Source organism: Prionailurus viverrinus, chromosome E3 (assembly GCF_022837055.1).
Source record: "Prionailurus viverrinus isolate Anna chromosome E3, UM_Priviv_1.0, whole genome shotgun sequence".
In the NCBI taxonomy this organism is placed as follows: domain Eukaryota; kingdom Metazoa; phylum Chordata; class Mammalia; order Carnivora; family Felidae; genus Prionailurus; species Prionailurus viverrinus.
Window position 1 is genome coordinate 16,215,959 of NC_062576.1, and position 7,486 is coordinate 16,223,444.

Consider the following 7,486-nt stretch of genomic DNA (forward strand, 5'->3'; position numbering starts at 1 on the left):
AACCTCCAAGAGGGTAAGTACTTACCTGAGGCTACACTCAAGGAGCATTGTGGCTTAGATTCAACCCTGGCTCCTCTGACTCTTAGAACCTGTCATAAAGTGTACTCCAGAATAGTTAACTGCCACTTGAGTCCTTCTAAAGTGCTGCCAGGAGTGAGTCCACCACCCAGGCCGGGCCACCAACAGCTGTCTCCATGAAGAGCTAGCGAGATTGGGCTCTTGTCAAGCCTCGCACCATTCTTTCAGGCGGTCTCCTGCATACTCAACACCAGGTATGTATGGTCGATCTTAATTCAGCAAATGAAGAGTACAGCAACCCACAGGCCTCAAGACTACTTGTGCAACTTTTGTATTCACCAAAGGGACTGGAAAAACAATTGATTGTCATTTAAGATTTAGTGGTGTTCCGGGCCACCTGGGTGGCTCACAGTTGAGTGTCACCCTCTTGGTTTCAGCTCAGATCATGATCTCATGATTTCCTCAGTTCAAGCCCCACGTTGGGCTCTGTGCTGGCAGTGCAGAGTCTCCTTGGGATTCTCTCTCTCTCTCTCTCTCTCCCCCTGCCTCTCCCTGTCTCTTTCAAAATAAATAAATAAACTTAAAAAAAAAAGATTTAGTTGTACTCCTATTGGTAAGTTCTTGTTAACTTGATCCCTCAGGTAATTAATTTCTGATGAATCAACATCTTGGCGTACCAATGCTATTGCTGTCCTGCACATAACATGAGCTTTGCGGCCAGACCGTTGGGGTTCAATTCCCAGCTCGGCCACTTCCTAGCTGGGTATTGTTGGGAAAGTCACCCAATCCCTCCCAGACACAGTATCCTCATCAGTAGAATGGGAGTAATTATAGCATAGGCCACAAGGGCTGGTTGTGAAGATTTAAGGAGATAACCAATATGTAAGGTGTTTAGCAAGTGCCTGGCACACAGAGCTATTAGCTCTCGTTGTTATTTGCTTATTGCCCTATTTATATAGAGAGAACACCTCAGCCTGCCTTTAAATTGTTTCCTTAACATTTTTTACTTTCCTCAGGCAGGAGTCTGTGCTTGGAATTTCCTAAGATGATGCTCAGGAGGCATGACGAAGTAAGAACCTCTCCCTTTCCTCCTTGTCTCTCTCTTCTCCTGGGAGTTCGGTTATTGTCAATAATAGCAATGACAACACATGTACTGAATGCTGATTATGTAGCTGTAAGATCCAGTCTTGAACTGTGTATATATCATTAACTCAGATTCTCGCAACAAATCATACAAGCTAGATATTTTTACTCATTTATTCATCGTTTTTTTCAATTAACAAATACTTACTGTGTTCCTTCAATGATCTAGGCACTTGGAATACATTAAAGCATAAGACAGACAGAAATCCCTGTTCACATTCTAGTGTGCAGGGACTACTGTAAATAAACAAACAGTAACAAAGGTAGCAAGTCAAAGAGTGATAAGTGCTGTGGAGAAAAATAAAGGTGAGAAGGCAGAGAAAGAACGAGAAGCAAATTTCTCCTTTAAACAAAGCAGTTAAGGGAAGTTCTCACTTTGTGAGAGGGTGATAGGTGGGCAGGGACATGAAGAAGGTGAGGAAGTGAGACATGGGGAGACTTGGGGCAACATTCCAGATAAGGGGAACAGCAGGGAGTATGAAGTATAAGGAAGCATAGAGCACAGAGGAACATGCCTGGATGTTTGAAGAACACAGGAAGCCAGTATGGCTGGAGTAGAGAGTGGCTGAGTGACAGGAGAGTCACAGGAGAGGAGGGTAGAGAGGTATAAGGAAGGAGGGAGCAGGGCAGGTCACTGAGTTCTAGGCCACTGGAAAGACACTGGCTTTCACTCAGTGAAATGCAGAGCCCTCGAATAATAGCTTTGAGCCGAGAAATGGCCTGATCTAGTTTAAATTATAAAAGGATCTCTCTGCCACCTGTGTTGAGAAGAGATCCTAGAAGACCAAGGGTGGAAGCAAGGACAAGAATGGGAAGGCAAAATATCATGGTGCATGGTGGCTCAGTCCAGGAAGAAGCAGTGGAGTAGGGAGAAACTATCAGATTCTGGATGTAATTCCAAATAGACCCAACAGGATTATATGGCTGGATTTGGGTAGGAGGAAAAACAGGGGTGAAGGATGACACCAAGGCTTTTGGTCTGAACAATCGGATGGTGTTGCCGTTCAACAGAATGATGACCACATTTGGAAGGAAGATCAGGGATTCAGTTTTGAACATATTGACTTTTAGATGTCTTTTAGGGGCGCCTGGGTGGCTCATTTGGTTAAGCGTCCAGCTCTTGACTTCAGCTGAGGTCATGGGTTTGATCCCCACGCTTCATGGGTTTGATCCCCACATCAGGCTCTGCACTGGCAGTGTGGAGCCTGATTGGGATTCTCTCTCCCTCTCTCTCTGCCCCTCCCCCACTCATGTGCTCTGTCTGTCTCTCAAAATAAATAAACTTTTAAAAAAATAGATGTCTTTTAAACACTAAAAAAAATCAGAAAGGCATTAGGATATAGAAGTTTTCCCTCCACTTAATAAGTAAATAATAATAATAAGTGCTTATCAATATGCTTATTAATGTTTAATTAATTAATCAATGCATAATTAATTGTGCTTATTATAATAATTAATTAATTATGGTAATTAATTAATTACACCCCAGTGGCTGAGCTGGGATTCAAACCAAGATAAGTCTGTCTCCACCATCCTTATCTTTTGTGTTAAATATCAGCCACAGGATTTTTGCTTTTGACCAAGATGGAGTCAGTTGGACCTGATTCACCGTCGCACATGAAACAACAACAAAAAAATTAAAAAGACAACATACACGAAACAAAGATTTTCAATGAAGGATGATGATTTTGGAAAGAGAGGAAATAAAAGAAGGGAGCCTTATAATCATCCAGGTTACTATTTGGAGAAAGTTCTCTGGACATGATGTGGGGAGGCAGAACTGAGGCAGAGTCTGGCAGACTCCCTGAGTTGCGAAGGCAACGTGGGGAGCCGAGAGAGACAGAAGCCTCTAGAGTTCATAAAACAGAGTAACGGAGAGAAGAGAACTACACAGAGGACTCCGAAGATACACAGAAGGTCCTCCTCAAGTATTCAGTGGGTTACTGAATCAATGCATGCATGTGAGGAAAGTATCTGAATATCGGGAAAGAACAATCCAAAAGGATTAAAGGAAACAATGCTTATTCATGACAGTCAGACTGGGAAAACTTATAATTCATTGAGTATTAAGGGAAGTCTTCTCTCATTAGCGGGAGATAATTAGCTCTAGACTGAGCATCGCTATTGACCTGTCTAACAACTAACGAAAGCAAAACCCAAAAGGATCAAACTGTTTCCAAGTTACCTAACTGCATCCCAGAGCAAAACTCAAAAAGATTTATAAGAATACAAAAATATCCACCACCTCACCAGATAAAGATCCAATGTTTAGCATTTGGTCAAAGACCACTAGATGTGAAAAGAAGCAAGAAAATGTGACCGATAATGAACAGATTAATAAATCAGAGAAAGACATTAAAACGTGTATTATAACTGTATTCCATATGCTCAAAAAGCTAAGTTGAGGACTTGAATGTGTTGCAGGATTTTTTTGCCACAAAACCCAGGATGCATGGTCTCACCACTTCAAAGAATGAAGAGGTAGACACAAACTGTGCAGCAGGCAAAAGTTTATCAGAGTTTAAGATTAGAAGGGAAGAATAGTAGAAAAGCTCTCTTTACAGAGAGGGGACATTCAAAAGTAAATGCCTGAGGACTACAGTCAAGGGTCCTTGTTTTATAAGGTTCTGGTTGATGTGGGAAACAAAGGCAGAAGGAAATGGCAGCTAAAATTCAATTTCCTTATAACCTGCAGCCCATTGGCAAATACTTAAGGCAGACAGAGGTTTCTCCAGGAACTCCCTGCTATCTTAATGCTAATGCCTTGCTAGAGGAAAAAACAACCTTAGCTTGACAATAACTAGGCCTTCAGAATCTTGTAAGTCTTCTTTAGCATATGAAAATCTCATTGGAGGGGCTCCTGGGTGACTCAGTAGGTTAAGCATCAGACTTCAGCTCAGGTCATGATCTGTTGGAGTTCGAACCCTGCATCTGACTCTGTGCTGACAGCCTGGAGCCTGCTTCGGATTCTGTGTCTCCCTCTCTTTGCTCTTCTCCCACTCATGCTCTCTCTCCCTCTCAAAAATAAATAAGCAGAAAAAAAATCTCATTGAAAACTTCACCTTGAGTTCCCCACCCCACCCCCACCCCCACTAACTCCATATAGATAACCAGTCTCTCCTCATGATCCTGGGGCAGCTCTTCCTGCCCATGGCTCCTGTCCTCATACTTTAATAAAATCACCTTTTTGCACCAAAGACATCTTCAAGGATTTTTTCTTGGCTGTTGACTCCATACCCCATGAACCTCACTATCACCCAAAAAAACCTCATCACTGGTCAGCCCTCCCCTGTCCTTTCCCCCTTGTTCCTTCTCAGGTTCTACCCTTATTGGCTTGATAACTCTGGGTCCCGGGTTGGCTCGTTTCCATTGTATGAGGGGTGGTCTATTGCCATACTTAGGTCTTTTATCAAATTCCAGAGGGGAAACCTAGGGGGAGTAGGTGGGGTCTGTTACATTCTTAAGAGAAACCTATGCCTGAGGGGGCTTGCTGTGGTCAGACACTCCCAGCATTGTTCCAAAATCGGTGTTTTTCCTCACTCAGGGACCTCAGGCCCTAATCTTTCCCTCTCTGCCTACTGAATCCTATCTTTTCCTATCATAAACAGACACTTCTCCAGAGATGATACAGAAGTGGCCAACAAGTAAAGCACCTGGGTGGCTCAGTCGGTTTGTTACAGCAAATACTTGGCGCCCAGGAAGGGGCAAGCGACAGTACTTAGGGAATCAGAAAAGACTGCTGCCTGCCCAGTGAGTCATCTCCAAAGGCTGAGCATCCCACTCAGGTTTTACTGATCTTTTATACATATGTGCTTCTGGGTGGGCGGGACTAGTATAGTCAAGCTTCTGGTTCCTGTCTGCTAGATGATGCAAGAGGCAAGCTAGATTGCAGAAGTCAAAGGCATGCAAAGCGAGTTTCTGGCCTTGGATATCTGGCTGGCCCTTTTTATTTGCATTCACCAGCTTTCCTTTTCAGGTTAAGTGTCCAACTTTGGCTCAGGTAATGTTCTCACAGTTTGTGAGTTTGAGCACCGTGTAGGGATCTGCTGACAGCTCAGAGCCTGGAGCCTATCTGGGATACTGTGTTTCCCCCTCTCTCTGCCTCTCCCCCACTCACGCTCTGTCTCTCTCTTTCAAAAAAATACTAAACATTATTTTTAAGAAAAGCCCAAACCAAACTTCTCGAGTTGAAAACTAAAATATTTGAGGGTTTTTTGTTTTGTTTTTTGTTTTGTTTTTTTTTGCTGCATCCACCATGAGAAGGAAGATCATTCTCAAGCAGACCTTCAGCATTCCAGAAAACATTGACATCACTCTGAAGGGCTATACTATTAGTTACTGTGAAGGCCCCCAGAGGAAACCTGTCAAAGGACTTCAACTACATCAATGTAGAACTCAGTTTCCTTGGAAAGAAAAAGAAGAGGCTCCGAGTTGACAAATGGTGGGGAAATATAAAGGAAGTGGCTACTGTTCACGCTATCGTAGTCATGTACAAAAAACATGGTCAAGAGTGTTACACTGTGTTTCCATTACAAGATGAAGTCTGTGTGTTGAGTTTTTCTAGGGGTGATGGTGGGGTGGTGGGGTCCAGAGCCGACAGCCAAGAAAGAATTCTTGAAGATGTCTTTGGTGCAAAAAGGTGATTTTATTAAAGCACAGGACAGGACCCAGGGGCAGGAAGAGCTGCCCCAAGACCATGAAAAGAAACTGGTTATCTAATAGGGAGTTGGGGGAGGTAAAGTCAAGGTGAAGCTTCCAATGAGATTTTCATATGCTAAAGAAGAGGATACTATTGTCAAGCTAAGGTTGGTTTTCCTTCTGGCAAAGCATTAGCATTAAGATAGCAGGGAGTTCCTGGAGAAACCTCTGCTTGCCTCAAGTATTTGCCAGCAGGCTGCAGGTTATAAGGAAATTTAATTTTATTTGCCATTTCCTTCTGTCTTTGTTTCCCACATCATGTGTATGTTCACTTTCCCATCAATGTTGTTATTCAGGAGAATGGTTCTCTTGTTGAAATATGAAATACATCTGTTTGCTGGGTTCAGATGAGGTCAGGCATTGCCTGTTCAGTATCTCCCCAGAAAGATCAGTTAATTCTTGAAGGAAATGACATTGAACTTACATCAAATTCAGCTGCTTTGTTTCAGCAACCCACAAGAGTTAAAAAAAGGATATCAGAAAATTTCTGGATGGTATCTGTTTCTGAGAAAGAAAAAGTTCAGCAGGCTAATGAATAAGACCTAAGTTAGTCCAGCTACAGAAACCACAAGATGCCAGATTTTTCAGACTTCTTTGTGATATTTTAAAGATGCACTAACAGCTGTGTGTTAAAAAAAGAAAAGGAAAGAAAACTACAAGATTGGAGATACTGAATTGGATGGACAGGAGATTAGATATTATAGATGGAAAGACTGGTGAATTAAGGACATAAAAATAGGCACCATCCAAAATGAAACACAGAAAGAAATAGAATCACCCAAAATAAAAGAGCATCAATGAGTTGTGGGACACTTCATGCTTATGTACAAATAATTGGAGTATCTAAAAAAGAGGAGAAAGAAGAGGGTGGAAAGCTCTCTTAATATTAAAAATTATAAATCTACAGACCTAAGATGCTCAACAATCTCCAGAACAAGAAAAATGAAGAAAACTGCACCAAGGTGTATCAAAATCAATGATACAGAAAAAAATCTTAAAAGCAGCTAGAGGGAAGGGCGCCTGGGTGGCTCAGTCGGTTGAGCTTCCCACTTTTGGTTTTGGCTCAGGTCATGATCCCAAAGTTGTGGGATAGAGCCCCATGCGGTGAGCATGGAGCTTGCTTAGGATTCTCTCTCTCTCTCTCTCTCTCTCTCTCTCTCTCTCCACCCCCCCAGCCCCTCTCCCTCACTTGCATTCTGTCTCTAAAAATTATATATAAATACATATGTAAATATATATAATATATTACATATATACATATGTAATATACATATACATATATGTATATGTATATATGTAATATACATATATGTATATGTATATATGTAATATATTATATATATAAATATACGTGTGTGTGTGTGTGTGTGTATATATATATAAAACAGCTAGAGGAAAAAAAAGACATGTTACATACAGAGGTACAAAAATAAGGCTGACAGATTTGTTATCAGAAACAATGCAAATGAGAAGACAGTGGAGCAACATCTTTAAAATACTGGGGGTAAAAGTCCACTCAGAATTCCATATGTGGGAAAAATATTTCTCAAAACAACAACAGGGTAACATAAAGACATTTTCAGATGTACAAAACCTGAAAGGATTCATCACTGGTACTACAGAAAAA

The 7,486-nt window shown here is 41.7% G+C and overlaps 1 pseudogene; it reads left to right on the plus strand.

Moving 5' to 3' along the window:
• The first annotated feature begins 5,416 nt into the window (after positions 1 to 5,416).
• LOC125154681 (60S ribosomal protein L9-like) lies at positions 5,417 to 6,398 on the plus strand (annotated as a pseudogene).
• The last annotated feature ends 1,088 nt before the right edge of the window (positions 6,399 to 7,486 follow it).